Source organism: Thunnus albacares, chromosome 4 (genome assembly GCF_914725855.1).
Source record: "Thunnus albacares chromosome 4, fThuAlb1.1, whole genome shotgun sequence".
Lineage (NCBI taxonomy): Eukaryota > Metazoa > Chordata > Actinopteri > Scombriformes > Scombridae > Thunnus > Thunnus albacares.
In genome coordinates, this window is record NC_058109.1 from 3,993,925 (window position 1) to 4,013,012 (window position 19,088).

The following is a 19,088-nucleotide window of genomic DNA, read 5'->3' on the forward strand; positions in this document are numbered from 1 at the left end:
GAGGATGAATCAGCCTGTTAAACAGTTTAATGTCTGAAGCTTTAACATTTTGACAAAGTCTGTGTGAAGAACTGGAAGCATTGAGTTAAAAATACAAAGTTTCTTATTAGTTTAGTGAGACAGAAAATATTGAAAAGATCTCAGAACGTAATATAAATTTGTGCAAAACTTCAAGTGGTGTCCAAACTTTTCTTTTCAATAATATTATAAAAACTGATAAACTATATGAACTGTAATGAAATATGAAACATTGAGTTTTCTAAAGCACTGACTGACACTCAAATTAGTTTCAATTCTTCCATTTTAGCAAAAGAATGTGATTAACTATCACACTGGAATTTACTTTAAATTTGGAAAATGTTTGAGGAGATTATGATCATTTATAGTTTGAGTTAGATTTGAAGTTTTAAATATCTAAAGTTTATAAAGCACTGCTCATTCATTAATAAACGTACCATGTGATTACTGTGCTGAGAGAGTTGTTGTGTTATTACCTGCAGAAGATTATTTACACATTAATTCTGCTGTGAGGAAGCTGCCAGACAGACAAATATACAAACACCTGACTGTAAATCACTGGTGAATAATCACATTATAATGTCATTTAGTTTCCTCTGTGTTACAGTCTCATGTTTATAACATCATACAGCTCCTATGATAAAGTGAATTAACGTACATACTTTAGTGAGCTGTGCAGTGCAGCATTAAAACAAACCACAAGTCAAATGTTGGTGAATGTGAGACGTGAACATTTGTTAACCCCTGGTTTCAGGTCCAGACAGAGGAGGATGATTCTACTCAGATGTAACCTGGAGCAGAGTTTTGAGTCGTCTTTCTTGTATGTTTGTGAAATTGGATTGAACTGAGCCTTTGCTGAGTGGATTGAACTCTGAGACTGTGGGAGTTACACACGCACACAGTCACACACACTCTCAAAACCCGAACCCTTCTTCACTCTTCATCGTTACCTGGCACTCCCATACACAGCAAAACTTAGCAATTTTCCCTTCAGCTTCCACTCCGGCATCCTCCATCAGCTGTGCCGGTGCTACGGCGATACTAGCTTAAAAATGTCTGTGAAGTTTGCGGACATAGTAGCTAAATCTGTCCATGGAAAAAAAAAAAATTTTCAGCAGATATCTTAGTTACAACGAGATTGAGCTAGCAAAGCAGTTTTGTGTTTATATGTGAGGTATTTATTCATTTGGGAAATGCAGCGATCTGCAGAAAGCATTAGCTGAAGTTGGCTGGCTCACTCAACAGGGACTTATTATCATCTTGTTGTTAGGTCGTTACTAAGGGTCAGTCTACTTGCTGGAGTAGTAAACTAGGTTTCATTACATAGGAGTCTACTGACGTGAGTGATTGTTTTCCAGGTATTAGTCACAGCCCATGTATTTCCATGGAAACGGAGATAACACAAGCAAAAAGTTTTTTATTTTTAGGGCAAACTGCCTCACAATATGCATACATTTTGTTCTTTTATTTAGTTGGTAAATGTTGTATAATTGCAATATTACACTCGAGGGTGTGCTTTATCTTATTGTTGGCACTTCAGTGATGCTTACGGAACTCAGTGCAAGCGCCTCGTTCCTGACTGCATCACTGTCGTGCCAACAATGATGGTAAAGCACACCCTCTCGTGTAATATTGCTTAGGTAAACAACTGTAGCTGCAATCAGAAAGTCAACAATGTAAACACAGAAATAATTGCATCATCACAACTTATAATCTAATTCAAAACAAGACGATGGCTATTTCTGAAATCACTCCGTTGGTAAGGTGCACTATATTGACTGTCCAACATTTTATTTAAGTGTCTGACTTTGTACATTAATCCTCTATATTTCTTCCACTTAAATTCCCACCATGGAATGAAAAAGTAGAGTCCATGACACGTTCACTACTTTATGTTACAAATTCAAAACACAAAGCTCCACATTTTATAAATGTGAAAATTACCACTGTGAGACTCTACAGCTGTCAGTGATGAAGCTAAATGATGATGATGAGTGAAATCTCAGTTTATTGTTACTATTTATGGATGTAAAGGGAATATTGAATGAGTGAATGAGGAAGTGATTTCAGACACAGCAAAAGAGTCTAAGAGCTAAATGCTAAAAATGACAACGCTGACATGATCATGTTTATCAGGTTGACATGTTAGTTTGTTAGCATGTTAGCATGTTAGCATTTGCTAATCAGTGCTAAACAGCTGAGGCTGATGGGAACGTCATTAGTTTTTCAGGTATTTTTGCTTGAACCAAATTATTTGACGAATTAAATTCTGACTTGATGTTGGTGATAAATGAAAACTGAAAGAATCATCAAATTTATTATGATTCATCCTGACGGGACATGAATGAATCCATCCAATAGTTTTTGAGATATTTCAGTTTGGACAAAGAGATGGACCAATCAGCACTGCCTTCCAAGAGCCACGACACCAGTGTGGCTAAAATAAGCTTCAGGAGGCCAAGTGATAGAAAACTTAGCTGTTAATACTTTGTAAGATACAGTTTGTCTATTTCTTTGTTGTGTGTGTGAATAATATTTATTTAAGTAATTTAAAATGAGAGGAAAATTACACAACTAATGAACATTAATGAGTAATTTATTTATTAACAATATTTAGCATAAATCACACTGATGTCTTTAACATTCAGGCATATTGAACTGGAGCAGAGCTGGTTAGAATCTGTGATGATGATGATTCAGTTTATTATTATTATCACTCTTCACAGTCTGACAAGTGGGGCTTGTATACTGTAACTCTAAACTACAACACTTTACATTGTTGTCAGATAAATATTTTGACTGTTATTTATTACCTCTTGAACTATATTGTCCATTCTGTAGCAAGCTAGTTGTGTCATTAGGTGTAAATATTTCATAAGAACTAGTTTTTGTGGTTTAACTTCAGTGATGAATAAATCTCTACTGGAACCAGTTCTGTTATAACTGGTCACATCAAGTCTGAACTTAGAACCAGCTGCAGCAGCCGACTACAGGAAACTAATCTTAACATGACTGACTGAAAACAGACACAGTTCAAGCAGCTGGTGGATCTACACTGAAGTTCTTGTTCTGTGTCGTCATCTCAACTTGCAATAAAGCATCAACTGTAGAAAAAAGGGGCTCAGATTTAGGAATATTATTGGGTATCAAAATGTGGTTATTTTCTGTATGTGAGGAACAGTTTTAGTGTTGAGAAATTCTCTGACATTCAGAACCAAATTTGATACGTAATTATTCAATCATCAGCTTCTGAGAATCAATAAGCATGTGTGTACGTATCAAATGAGACGTGTGATTTGCTAACCAGGAGACATGTGTTTCAAATGTGTTTCACTACTAAACATGTTGCACTTCACTTCTCAATGATCAAACTTTCTGTCCTCAAACTTTTTCTCTGAAACTCTTCACAAAAGTCATAAATATAATAATCAGCATGTAACTGTGTATCATGTATGTAACATGTAGTAGTCATGTATGATCATTAATGTACAATCACATCCCACATAAAGAAAATAAATAATGATGCATTCAGAGTGAACAAAGTCAATATTTGACTCAGTTAATTACTGTGAATTTGACTGTTGGAGTGTTTTTGCAGTCTGGATCTTTGGTAACTGTTCAGACTGATCTCAAAATTACCACAAACTCCAGTTGTTTTTGTTATTTTACTCCAGATCCTCTCGTTGATCCTCTTATGACTATTGATTAATGAAGTAGAGTCACAGAGCTTCAGTATAAGTGTGAATTTTTCACTCAGTTTTTAACAGTTTTAACTTGTACAAATGTGTTTTCATCCCAGTTTTGACTGCTTTGAGCTTTAGGTTCAGTGTGAACACATTTAAAAATGTCTGAAAATTAATAACACATGAACAGTTCAAGTTATTTAAAAAAAAATATGACTAGGAAAAAAACTCACCTCTGATAGGAACATAGATCTCAGCATAAATCTGATGGTTGATTTCCTTCTGTGTGGCTACACAGCGGAAGTGGCCGGCTTTGGTCACAGTAGTTTGGAGGATGATGTCGTAGCGGCCTCCTCTTTCTGACACCCGTGGCTCCTCAGCAGGAACAATGTTTCCATCACTGTCCTTCCACTCTACCTCAGGTTTTGGAAAAGCACCTCGAACTTCACACCGCAGCAGCAGCCCATCCTTTGTTTCATTAAGTATTGTGATGTATGGCTCTGGAGCTGCACCTGTGAACAAAATATAAACAGCAGCTCATGAAGAAATATGTAGACGATAGATGTGTAGCTACTACTTTTTGTGTTCATCACTTTTCTGTTTGTATCTGTGGTTTACAGTGTGTTTAAGAGGCACACCACCACACTCACATTGAGTGTACTTACATTGAAAGCACATTTGAAGGGGATCTTTTAATAGCCATTATGAACAGGAGGAATGATTACAGTGAGGAAAACCTCTTTCACTGTTCATATGGACACCTGACTGCTGTTTTAAGACATATTTGAAAAATCTACACCTCCCAGAATTGTTTACCGGACATGATATTTCATCAATATTTCAACATTTTTCACTTCACCCAAAAATTTGGTAACTATTCAACACTGCAAACACAATCTCTGCTGGATTTGCAGTGATACAAAAATAACCTTGAAAATAAATTAATGGTCTGTGTAACAGTAACGTAATATACAAAATTGTTTTACACAATATGAAAAAATACTGTATTCAAAGGTGTGTAAATCCCTTGTTTATCAGGGTTTCATTGTGCAATTGAGAAACATTTGATCAACAGTTTCTTACTATCACAATGGAAAACTGATCATCAAATTCGTTGAAATTATTTCTTGGTTGCCAACAGAAGCTGATGAAAGATTTATTTGCACCAAAGATAGGAGGAGCATTTTATGTCAACGAGGCTTAACTAAACATTAGAAACATCTCTCAGTATAATGCAATACAATTCAACAGCAATAAAAACTTATGCCTCCAAAATTTAACTGACTTAACTTCTCTCTAAAGGTTTTAACAAAACCTATAACTGCTATAACCTTCATGAAAGGAGGATTTATTGCATTAGTTTTAAACAGGTGTACCTAATAATCTGGAAACTGAAACATTGCAGCACAAACGAGATGTACACATCAGTGACGTCATGATTATCAGGACTCACCTGGGATGTTTTCAGCTGTTCTGTCTTTTAACCTTTTAAGGTGCAGAGGTTGCATGCGACCCGAGATTTACATGTTAAAATAATATATAAATATACTGCATATTTTCATGTTTACTGTTTATGTCAGCACACACATGTTATACCTCATTTGAAAGCGTAAATTTTCATTTTTTCAACCGATGTAACCTGAGAGGTTAGGATTTACGACATAAAAACAGCAGCGTCACACTTTACGGCAGTTAGCAGTTAGTAATTTACCTGCTAACCTGTCTCACCGCAGTTAAAAGGCTTTTATCGGCTTAATAACAGACACTCATAAACTAACGAGGGCTCGTTTTAAACAACAAAAATCCACAGATTAAATCCAGCTCGTATAAATTCAAGCGAAAGTAAAAATAACCTGAATAAACGTGAATTATTTCCTTCGTCTAGTTTTAGTGCAGCATGTCAAACTCCTGATCAACGACATTTTGGTCAATTTAACGGGTCGATAAACGATTTGACCAATGATGTTCAGTATCAGTGAGATCAGTAAACGCCCAGAAACAAAACTAACCAATCCGCATCTTGCTGCAAACTAAAGTGACGAACTTTCAAGACTTTTAACTCCATCAACCAATCAGAGAAGCGCATTATTACGCGAGCGCCTAGTGTGTTTGATTGACAGCTGCTTTCATCCAATGGAAACTCTGCACCGTGAAAACGCTCTGAGTTTGTAGTCACTTAAATTACCTGCCGAACCACATATGGAAGTTAATGTAGTTGGACTTTCTGTGGTGCTGAGACACCCACATAAGAGAGAAACTGTTTTATCTGTGAAAGGAGACATGATTCAATGATAATAAATATGTAGATTTTTTATCTAAATGTTAAGAACTTCTTTTTACAGTCAACTTTAAAATGTAGGGACATTTTTTCAGCGTCATTGACTATATTTATCATCATTATTTATTAACTTTAAAGAGATTTTAGAGAGCTCTGTAGCCATCTGCTGGAGATGCTCATTACTGCTCTTTCTGAAATATCTCAGAGTCACTTCTGTCTATCAACCTGAAATTTGGTCCAGATACTGTGGACATGTTGATGGAAATATCCTGTAAATTTCAGCCTGATAGTCCTTATTATGACTGATTCACTCTATGTGGAAAATGAAGTTAACAGAAAAGAACAAGAAAGCTTCCATATTTTTCAGTTAAATTCTTCACCAAATTACCTATATTAAGGCTACAAGTGAGACTGACAAATTACATGAAACCTTCATCAGTTTACTTTACAGTGATGCAGTGGACGTATATCAGTCCTTCACAGTCGCACAATTATAAACAATAAAATGGATAGTTATGAAGAGGCAGAAATGTACATAACTATGAGGAGCCCTAAGAAGTTAAGATTGGATCTAGAAGGCAAAACAAAATTACATTAGAGTTTTGTGTGATATCATCAACTTGGCAGACGTGTAATATTGGGGAAAACAGAACCTTATTACCCTTTTTATTAGACAGAGCATTTTACAATTTGATATTTTAAAACGAAGACACAGTCTAGCTTAAACTAGCAGCACATTCACAGATGAGACTGGTTTGTTTCAGTACCTGATGGGTTATAGTCATAGAGTCAGAAAGCTCATCTGGTGGGCTCTCATTGCTACACTACTGCAAGAAGGTCGCTAATCCACTCTTCCTAAGGTTGCAACTGCCTTGAGAAGGTTCCCCTTCCTCAAAGATGCTCAAAATCTGCAACACATCACAGATTGTGTCATTGTTGCTATTGAATCAGCGTCTAGCGTTGGAGGCCTGTCTCAAGAATAGTCAGCAAATCTTTGAGTTATCTGGCTTCACTACAGGGTGGAGATATGTTTTGAGGATACTCTGTCCCACAAAGCTGATCATCAACTTCCTGTTAATCCAAAACCTTCTGAATCAGCTGAGAAAGAAGTGTGTTTGTAACAACCAACATGCAGGGCTTTCCTTAAAAACTGACATTTTGAAAAATGTGCTTATTTGCTTTCTCTCAAAGAGTCAAGGAGAACATAGATTCCATTGTCATACAACAAATATGAGGCAGCCAGTTAGCTTAGCTTAGCACAAAGACTGAAAACAGGGGAAACAGCTAGCCTGACTCTGTCCCAAGATAACAAAATCCACCTACCAGCAGCTCTAAAGCTCACTAACATTATCATATCTGGTTTGTTTAATCTGTAAAAAAAAATAGAGAGTTAAAAATGTCACATTCTCTGTTGTGCAGAAAGTTATGTGCTGGACTGTTTCTTGGGTGTCTGGCAACTGCTTAGTGCTAAGAAATAGTTTAGCACATAACCCATAAAATAGTAAATTGTTGTTTCGCACTTTGGTTTTTGTTAAGCTTAAAAAAACATGATATATAATAAGATAATCAGTGAGCTTTAGAGCTGCTGGTAGGAAGATTTTGTTGTGTTTGGACAGAACCAGGCTAACTATTTCCACCTGTTTCCAGTCTTTGTGCTAAGCTAACTGGCTTGCTGTGGCTTCATGTTTAACGAACAGTTATAAGAATGGTATCAATCTTCTCTTCAAAATCTCTGCAAGAAAGAGAAAAGTTTTAGTATTTGTTATACTTTTCTAAAATTGATCATCATACAGGAATTCTGGGTAGAAGTCTGTAACATCAACAGATCAAGAACAGAGCATCTTATTTGTTCTGAGATAAAATGAAATTGTTGATCTCAGTGGAAAACTGTGGCTCAGCATTTAGAGAAAGTTGTCCACTAATTGCAGTTTGATCCCAGCTCCTCCTAAATGATACTGAGCCACAAATCATTCTTGATGGTTGGACCAGTATCTTACATGTTAGCCTCGTCCAGGCCAGACATGTTTTTCTAACTATCAGATGACAATTTGACTTGAGCCCATCTGGAACACTTGAACCAGTCACGTCTGTAAATGAGCAGGTGTCATTATAACTATTTCATGGAAGCACTCACCAACAACAAGCTCAATGTTGGATCGTCTTTTTGGCTGAAGATGAGGAAAATCACAGGTGTAGCTTCCACTGTCAGTCACCTTTGCTTTTCTGATAATTATGGAGGCGTTACCAAACTCCAGTTGTTCTGGAAAGTGTGAGACTCGTCCTCTGAACTGCTCATCTTGACCTGCACGATTGTTATTGTAAGTAGTGCCTGCATCATACATGTACACCTCCTTCTGACCATCTTTCTTCCAGTCGAAGAGTACTTGCTTAATATTCGTAGTGCTGAGGGAACAGGGTAAAATGACATCACTGTCTTCTTTCACCACCATATTGATGACAGCTGGCCCTGGAAGACATACACATGTATTAATCAGTGTGTTCACATACAGAGTGATCAAGTTAGAAAGAAAAACAGATAAATCATTTACATGAAACACAAGTTTCTGAGCAGTTTATCAAGCAGTCAGATCTCTCCTCTAACATATCTATTTTTGGTCCTGTTTCATGGTTGTACAGACATATTTTAAGCTTATAGACAAACCCGATTAGTCACATGACTATGTCACTTTGTTTTGATTTTTGGAGACTCCTTTTTAACTGAGGGCTCAGTGAGTGAAATGTCTATGAATGTCTGGGAGACATAAACACCACCAAACTGTCGGGCTTCACTACTGCATCACTATGAGTGTTCCTATGGAAGCTCAGTATTCATGTCAGATAACCTGCTGTGGCTGGCCCTGTATTGTTTCTGTTTTGTAGTTATACACCAGCTGAACAACAACTTATTGAACAGTAACATGGTTTTATTAACTGGGAGGCTTGTACAGCACAGTTATAGCTGTCTCACTGACCGACTGTACATTAGGGGTGGGGGAAAAAATCAATTCTAAGATGCATCCTGATGCAAACGTGGATGATTCTGCATCAATTCACAAATGTCAAAATTTGATTTTCTAAATGTTAGTCAATAATGTGATGTTGACGGAACAACAAGGCGAAACTCAACTGTGAGGGCAGTGCAGAACTCGGACAGTCTACAACATGCACAAGCTAGAGTTAATCTACACAAAAGGCAGCGGTTGCAAGCATTTTTTGATTTAATGAGCAAATAATTACCTTTGCAAGACGAACGTGAAGTATATTGTGAACATTCTGCACTGTCACTCAGAGAGTAACGTTAGCAGAACGAAGCAGTGATCAGCAGTAACAAACTGAGTAACACTCACTGTAACCCTTTAACAACGTAAACCAACTCTGAGGTGAAGAAAATAACTTGGTGCTCGGTGCTTGGTGGTCTGTTTCACCTCAAAATCTCTGCGCCCGCTCAGCATGTTGGACAATGCAGCAGAGAGGCTGCTCTCCACTGCTGGAGACGTCACATTAATAATAACATAGTGTAGCACTCCGCCTCCCGCTCATTTTGTTATTCCCATACAGATAGGAGACTGTAAGATGCTTTCACATTAATTAATTAATTAATTAATTAATTAATGCAGTTAACTTTTTAAAATAAAAAGGCAAGGGCATCCTATCTGTCAGTTATATTCCATATTGTATTTCAGAGGACTAGGGACAACAGTGAATGATTCGGCACACAGTATACTGGAGAAAGAGACTGAAAATAGGCAGAATTTATGAGTATAGACTGAAGAGCTGATAGACTACATCCAAAAATAATGTTATAACAATGTCTTCTGTCAATTATAGCACATGCCACATAGATAAACATTCAATTTCAGCTAAAAAAGTGGAACAATATGGAAACATGGAATATATGTGTTGTTTTTTCCCCTATAGGATGATGATATTATTAGCAAATTTAGGCTACATGTTTAATCAAGTGCAGTCTTATCTGTCAGCTGACCCACTGGTGGGGAAAAGCAGCTCTGTCACATCCAGCTATCAAATCCACGTCCAAATGGAGAAGTAGACACATACTGTTTGATTTGATTTTATCTGTACTAAGGACTAAGTTTGATAAAAACTGTGGGAATTCAGATAAGAATTCAGAGTACAGGCCAGGAGGAGGGTACACTATAACAAATAGAATTGGCTGTAGATTTTCCAGGTTGGGTGTGAGATATTAAGAGCAAGGCTTTTGATTGAGTTATAATTAACTTTAGGTCTAGGGTTGATGATTAGGCTTGAGTTGAAGATGGCTGCAACTCCACCTCCTCGGCCAGTGTCTTGACGAATGTGAGTATTAACATGACTGGGGGGTATGGATTTATAAAGGCTGATATATTCTTCATGACACAGCCAGGTTTCAGTAAGACAAAACAAATTGATATGATAATCTGAGATTAAATCGTTTACTAATACAGCTTTGGATGACAGAGATCTAATGTTCAAGAGTCCACATTTAATTCTCCTATTTTGTTGTACAATTGCAGATGTGGTGTTATTTTTTTTTAGATTTTTATGAATGACTTCTCTTTTGTTTATTTTAGATTTAATTGATTTAAGTGGTCGGGGGACAGACACAGTCTCTATGTGGTTTTGGGTGGGTAACTGCTCTAATGGAAGCACAGAGAAGCGTGTAGGACTGCAGCTCTGCTTCCTGGTCTCAACTCTGGGTTGTCATGGTTTTGGTTTACTAATAAACTCAGCCATATTTCTAGATATGAGAGCAGCTTCATCCAAAGTGGGATGTATGCCGTCTCTCCTAATCAGACCAAGTCTTACCCAGAAAGTCCACCAATTATCTATGAAGCCCACATCGTTTGCTGGACACCACCTCGTCAACCAGCGGTTGAATTGTGACATGCAGCTATACATGTCATCACAAATCAGATTAGGCAGCGGTCCAGAGGAAATTACGGAGTCCGACATTGTCTTTGCATATGTACACACCGACTCAACATTAATTTTAGTGAGCTCCGATTGGTGTAATGGGGAGTCGTTATTGCCGACATGAATAGCAATCGTACCATATTTACGTTTATCCTTAGCCAGCAGTTTTAAATTTGACTCAATGTCGCCCGCTCTGGCCCCAGGAATACATTTAACTATGGCTGCTGGTGTTGCTAACTTCACGTTTCTCACTATGGAGCTGCCAATAATCAGAGTTGGTTTCTCAGAATGGGGAGAATCTGTTGAATGAACTGGTTGGTGGTGAACTGTGGGCTGCTGTTTAGGGCTATGCTTCCTCCGGACAGTCACCCAGCCACCCTGGCTTCCCGGCTGCTCGGGAACTACTGGGTGAATAGGAGCTACACTCGGTCGGCCTGCACTGGCTACTGGGGGCTGGCTAACTACATTAGCTACTGATTGGTTTTCCATGGTGTGGAACCACGCTTCCAATTCACTGAGCCTCCAGCACTGCAAATAAACTACATTTATTACACTTATCACTATCATTAAAGGAGGCAGAGGAATGGCTAAACATATGACACACTAAACTAAAGGCCACTCTGCTCCCTGAACACAAGCCTTTCATTGGCAGCAGAGGATGTGTGTGTGACATAACACACATGTATAAAGAGAAGAAAATAAACCTGAAACGATGCTTTTTAAGTAGCGTGTAACATGAACTAAACAGGCATGCAGTTTTCTGTAAACTGACGTAGAAACTTCAATTTGACACCAAAACTGAACAAATAATAATATTTTGATATAATTTTTGAATTAACATTTAAACTTGTTGCTACTCTGCAAGTCTGCACATATGAAAGCTGCTCTGCAAAAACCACAAGACACAACCATCCACCCATCTGTCTCCTGCAGTGGGTGAAGTCTGAGTGAAGGGGGGAGAGTCAGGTAACTACAGATCCCTCGTCCACAAAACTTAACGAAGAAAGGAAATAAGCCCTCTGCGTTTCTAAGAGGAAGGGAGACAGGCCGAGTCTATTAAATGAGGTCAGTTTTAACCCTCTGACCACATGTCTCACATAAAGTACAGTGGCAAAATAAGGGACACACATGAATGTGCCACCTCTACTTTTCCATAGCATCTATTCACATGCAACCTCAGATCAACTTTGGCAACAGCATTATCTAACAGCCTGGTGAAAAATCCCCTTATAGTACACTTCTGAGGTAATGAAAAAAAACATCACAAAAAGCTACTGATGTGTACTGACACTTTTAATTGCAGATAAATAGCATAAATCACCAAGGTTGTGGAAAACAATATGATTTCCATAAATTTCTGTGTGCATTAAAAGGAATACAATGAATTTTGACTATTTGGTGCTACTTCTGTTCATGTGGTGTTACTTTTTATTTACACGTGTCAGGCATTGTGGAAATATTCTTTGATAAGACCATATCATTTTAAACTAACTACCTCAGGAGTCAGTATATAGGTGACTATCTAAAACAAAAAAATAGTTGCAGAGAGGTTAAGTAGGGGAGACTAACCTCCCTGACATGCTGGCTGTCACAGAATCACACATCCAAAGGGCTGCGTTTTGTAGTGCTATTGCAGGTAAAAACAGTGTTGTGAAAGCATCCAAAGGCATTCAAAGATGTTTCAAAGCATAAAAAACAGCATTCAAAAGGCATACGAAGGATATCAACAACTATGAGCAGCAGTCAACAAAAAAAAAGGCTTCGCCTCACACCCTCTCTCTATCCATTCACAAAAACTAATATGTGAAAAGGTGAGATGCTTATTGCTATTGCCACCAACACCACATGACCCAAATTATTGTATGTGACCAAAAAAGATGTTTAACAACAACACAGACTATATCTTGCACCTACACAGTATTAATGGAAAGTCCACTTCCTTGTTACTCTATTTCAGTGTTTGAGTTTCACTGTGCAGAACGATGAACATTATGTGCAGAGTTTGTTTTCACTTTCATCTGCTGAAGGAGGAAAGTCTCTTTTGTACACGTGTATGTACAAGATGATTTTGTGACATCACAACTAGTTTGGAGCCAATCATGGTCTAGTATGCAACTTACACAAGTGTGATGTGGAAACATGAAGCCTCCAGTGCACAAACACTGAGAATGAACTTTACACTGAAGGAGGAGACATCTTGTGTCCAGTAATTAAACTTTTGAAATGAAAATACTTGACATATTCATTGATTCTGAATTTTTTAATGAAGGAAGGACAGTAGATTGTAACTCTAAGACGTTTTAACAAGGTAATTTGACTGTTTTTATGGAAAAAAAAAACATATAAGACACAAATTTTTACTCTAAGTATAATATTTGTATGTGTCTTAAAACAAGTGTGGAGGGGATCTTTAAGGTAAATTGACCAATAAATGATGATTTATGTTGGTCTTTAGCCATGAGGCTCTACAACTGTCAGCCCCCAGAGATGCTTCTCCATCTTTATCCAGTAAGATTGCCATCATGAGTTTCACATTTTGGACAGAGAGATGACTCCAAACTGAGGCAAATGTTGCTGCATGTTTGCTGGATGTGGAAGTAGGCACCTGTTTGTTAACATGTTTGCAATAAAGTGAAAATTTGTCAATATTTTCTGTCGTTTTCAGCTTGTTCCACTGCCCCCAAGTATCTGAAAAAATCTATTACTGCAGTGCTCTCCAGTAGTAACAAGGAAAATTATAGTAATATTGTAAACCTCTTCATTACTTCATCATATTATGATGAGCATCAAAACACTGATCTGGTTTATCAGACAATTTCTGTCTTCAGAAACAAGAGCACAAGGGACCAAAAGGGGAAACTTATTTAAGCATGGTCACTAAGCCTATTAAGTAAAAATAAATCATGATATACCAATTATTCCTAACCAGGTGATATGACTGCAGCTGCCAGTTGTGAAAAGATTATGGACTCAACTAATTTGAAAAAAAAAACAACAACACTAAACTAAATATGACAAATAGGTGTGATCTTCACAGTTTTTGTCAAAATACTCAATAAATTACAAGTGAAGTACTTCCCATCTACCTGAGTCACTTGTAACACTTGATTACCTGCTGCCATTGCAAGCTGATGAACACTACTCAGCAAGCGAATAAAAATAATCGATTAGTTGTTTTGAGTTTTAAAAATATGTCAAAATTCTTTGGTTCCAGCTTCTAAATGTGAATATTTTCTGTTTTCTTTAGTCCTCTATGACAGTAAACTGATTATATTTGGGTTGTGGACTGTTAGTCAGGACAAAACAAGATATTTGATATTCCAAAACAAGGCTTTGTGATCAACATTTTACCATTTCCTGATATTTTATAGACCAGACAACTAACCGATTACTAGAGAAAATAATAGATGAATCAATAATGAAAATAATTGGTAGTTGCAGCTCTAGATTTGAATATGCTGTAAGTTCATGTCAATATTCATACAGTACTTTGGTTGTATGTGCATATGGCCGTGATGACAGTGAAGCCTTTGAATTAGAAACCTGAGAGCTGGTGAGCAGAGAGGGGAGGGGAGCAAAACACAGAACTGAACAACATGAAACAACTTTCTCCACTTCTTATTTTACTTCAGCATATTTTTAAAAACTGCTTGAAATATCAGGCAGACACATTTTAAATGTCATCATAAATATCAACTTCAGTGTTGTAGCAATCAGTCAGGTTTGGCTCATGACAGGATGGAGACGACACCCTGCACATCCGCCCACATCCGCTGCAGTCATGACGTCACATCTAAAGTTATTAACCCCCTCTTAAAACAGTATGACAGCTTCTAAACTATAATAAACATCTAAACTCTGAGCAGGTTTATTATAAGACTGTAATGAATCAGAGGGAAGCTGTAATCACATCACATCATCTGTGTTGTGATGTTTTAACACTGATCTGTGATCATTATTAGGATACATATTAATATACTGATTATTAAGATCAGATACTTGCTGATGTCACAGTTGTAGGTGATGACGTCATCTCCCCACTAAACTATGTAGTCATTTTATTCTACATGGTTCCAGACTCCTGCAAGTATTAACACATTTTAAATAAAATACAATTAATAAACATAATTCAGTCTGATTATCAGTGGAAGTGATTCGTTTTCTTACCGTTTTCATCAGCAAACGTTGTTCCAGACCAAGTCAGGAGAGAAACACACACGAGAGGAAGAAGCTCCATAGTTGTCTTTGTCACCTGGAGATGAAGCATCACTTTGACATCTCTATATAACGAAGCTTTAGCCACTCCTGACAGCGTCACTGCTTCATCCACAAACACTTTCGTTTCTCGGCTTCAACACCAGCAGCACATCCGGCACAGTTCTTTCACAATAAAAGCGTCATCTCAACATATTGTATAACGGTATATTACTAGAAGCACCGATAAATATTGTAAATTCTATAAATTTTGAGAATTTATATTTATACTATGCTGATATTGTCACTGTCTGTGTCAGAGTTGATCATGTTGCATGCTATGCAGTAGTCTTCAACACTGCCTGTTTGAAAAATACATGAGACTTAGTAAGTCCATTACACCTTATCTACAGTATCAGAAAATATAAAAAACATAACTATGTTGAAATACCCTGTAAGATTGAGGACCCACCACCATTTTCAATGAGCTTGCAGGCAATATGTAGTCTGGCAGCCTGCACAGATGCAGGATTGGTCTTCACATCAAGAATTGATCCAGACTGAATGTATTCATCCACAAAGCAAAAAAAATGCACCACTCCAGACTTAGTAAATACCGTATATAGTATTATCATACATCTAACATAATAATTATTTGTAAATTGTCAGTCTTACATTTAAAATAAGGACTCCACAGCTACTCCCATCCACCTGCAGCTATGCCCTGACAGCGCTGATGGAGCTCAGGATTCATCCACATGGGCTGCTTTATCACAAACAATTGCACCGTATAAACCTGAATCTGTGTGTGACACACAGCCAGCTGTGGACAACAAACAGAACATCAGTACTGATGTTTCTATGAAATCCTGGATACATTCAGTGACACTTGAATCACATTATTGTAAGACTCAGACATTAATCTAACACGTTTCAGACATGTCTGTGTAGCCTATTTTGATGGACATTTCAGTAGATAATGTTATAGAAATACTAAAGAAGCAAAACACAGTTAGTTTGTGATTGTGGAGAGCTGTGTTTGTGCACCTCTGTTAATTAAAGACATGCAATTTAAGGCTTTTGTGCTCTCTGCAGTTTTCATTATGGACCAATCTGTGTGCTGAAATGTGGAAACACTAGAAACTGCTCTGCTCACTCAATCAGACGCTAAACAAGGGCAAATTGCACTCAGCTGCAAAACTTTATGGGCATATTTGCTCCGTCATATCATTAGTGCAAAATCTTTTGTGAATGGGACCTTGAGACAGGACAGATAGCAATTGTAAATGATGTGCAATTCATGGTGCTATCAGCGGCTGCAAACCATTCTTTTTGAATTTTCCCCTTAGCTAGCTAGCATTTTTGGCTGAAATGCTATTCTAGCAATGTCTTTGTCGAGCATATTAAGTCTATCCAAACTGCACCACTTTCGCATATCCATGCTAGATACTAGCAAAACTAGATAAGAAAATGTAACTTTTGGAACTGTATGAGAGTGATGTCTTCATAGCAAAAAACTAGCTAACTGTATATGAAGTACTTCAAACTAGGTCCACCTGCAGCTGCTACAACAGTAACATGCTGCTTGAACATTGATGCTCCAAAATACGTTATTTCCATGCACCCACACAGCTAGTTTACTTGTCATAAACCATTGGAAATACCTGAAAAATAAGAAATAGTTTATTTTTTCTTGCTAATTTTAGAGATAACATTTTAATCTAATCTAATTTAATTTAATTTGCCTGTAAAAGACTGCTCTCTCCAACATGAAAATCCCAGGTAGTTTAAAAGTATGGGTGGGTCCTCTGGAATATTTTTTTTGCTTCTGAAACACTCTGCACATGTGCACATCGTGCTGGAAGGTCATTCTGAGCAGTAGCTCTATTTGACAGGACACCAGTCTCAGCCAGTGGCTCCTGTGGCAACTCCTAAAATCCCTGAAAACGTTGCAGCAAATTTCCAAACAGGCGTTATTTGGATAAACTGACCAAATGCGACTTGAGTCAAAGTACTGGAATACTTGCTTTTAAAAATACTTAAGTAATGATGTATTAATGACTCTGACACAACCTACTGAATACACTGACTTGTAGGACCTGTAGAATAAAAAGCTTGTAGCATATGCTACAAAGCCTATAGAAATACAACTGAATTGACAAAAGGACAGCCATTGCTGTTTTCATTTTTTTACTTAACACAACCCATCCCACCTCCACAAAATGGCATGGCAGTGTTCTGACACAGCTCTGGCAGTGTGTGTGTGTGTATGTGTGTGTATTTGTGTGTGCATTTGTACACGTGTACATCAGGCACAGTGGGATTGCTGTAGATGCAGCTTACTCAGAAAATAAAAAATAAATAAAACAACCTACCTACCTTAAAATCCCAGTTACACACCTCTGGCTTTATAATTGCCCAACAGCAACACTGCTTTAAGTGAGTCAAACCCCCCCCCCCCCCCCCCCCCCCGATATGAATCTCTCTTCTTTTCAAAAATCTGAAACATGGACTTCAGATAGTGAGGAATCGTCATCTTTATCTGCTGTATCCATCATTACCACTGCCAGATTCAAACTGAACTGTTCAAAGAGCACATTGAACTTGACTGACAGCATAGGAGAAGTTAACTGTCATTTTCTCCTTTGACAAACATAGCATAAGGCCTATCACATTTTAGAAAAGAAAAGAAAATTCATCCACTGACTTCAATGCTATGCTTCTAATGCCTGGACCACAAAGCCTACCTCCACCTGGGCAGTGAGTGTGCGTCGCTGAACTGCTGCAGCTCTCAGGTCTGTGGTGTCCACACAGACAGCATTGCTGCTGCACCGCTGCTACTGCCAGCTCTATCTTTCTACATAGTTTGACTTTGATAATGGCCATCAATAATAGAATATTTCATATCATTTCATTATAAATTTATATTTAGTTTCAGCTCAATTGTGAAAAATAAATAAATAATATGTGAGGGTTAGGGTTGGGTGAAAGCAGCTTTCTTTCTGACAGGCACGGTGGTGTCTAGTTGGGAATACTTCTGTGTCAGCCACATACACTCCTCACACAGGACGTTTTTTTTTTTTTGATGATTATACTTATTATTCCACCAGTTAAACTGCTCCAAGTGAAGAAAATCCATCCAGACACACAAAGTTCCCCAAATGAGCCAAACACACTCCGACGAACAAACCTCCAAACTATCAGGAGGGAAACTGACAAAAAATAAGGAAAATAACAACACAAAATCTCAGCCTGGAAGGAGGTGAAACAACAGGCAGGAGTCCCGGTTTGAACTAATATCACAGAAAGCGAGCAGGAGTCGAGGAAAGAAGCTCTGTGTGTCACTGACTCTATGTGCTGGTGTTCCCTGCCAGAGAGGCACCCTGCCCCGGCAAGCACCGCATAGGCTGACCCGCAGTGATGACACTTCATGTCTGTGACATATTCTACAGATATGACAAATATGACACGCACGCAGGCTGTCTCTAACCTGTTAACAATGGTGCTGACATGAAAAGCAGGAGGTTCTGCAATGCACATGCATTGCTCACGCAGGCTGTGTGTCCTAGGCGTAAGTAACGTGTAACGGGAACCTTCACAGAAATGTAGTGGAGTCAAAGTACAATATTTGTCTTCCAAATGTAGTGGAGTAAAAGTCATAAGTTTAAAAAAAAAAGTATACTCAAGTAAAGTACAGATACTCAAAAAATGTACTTAAGCACAGTACTCAAGTAAATGTACTTCATTACTGTCCACCCCTGAACAAAAGGGACATAATAACAACTTTTAGCCTGGCTCAAAATCTCCGCCATTGCCCAGTCTGAAGAGATGCAATGCATTGTGGGGCAGTTGAGTATGTTCAATAAGCTCACACCGAATACTCAAAAATTCTTGGGAATCTAGTATACATCCGGGCATTTCTCACATACACAAAATCCACATACTATGCTGTAGGAATGCACTATATACTCACTTTGACTTCATACTTAGTATGAATAGTA

At 37.8% G+C, this 19,088-nt stretch overlaps 1 protein-coding gene and 1 long non-coding RNA gene across 3 annotated transcripts in view; both read right to left on the reverse strand.

Annotated features, from left to right (window-relative positions):
- LOC122981168 (hemicentin-1-like) overlaps window positions 1–19,088 on the reverse strand; it is a 738,767-nt gene that overhangs the window by 676,097 nt on the left and 43,582 nt on the right. The window lies entirely within an intron of this gene.
- On the reverse strand, window positions 4,128–5,624 carry LOC122981179. Of its 2 annotated transcripts, none has more exons than XR_006403178.1 (3): window positions 5,555–5,624; window positions 5,155–5,186; window positions 4,128–4,213 (listed from the first exon to the last, which is right to left on the reverse strand). It is a non-coding gene; the product is annotated as an uncharacterized LOC122981179 (long non-coding RNA). The 2 variants fall into 2 exon arrangements; XR_006403177.1 differs by having other exon boundaries at window positions 5,413–5,613.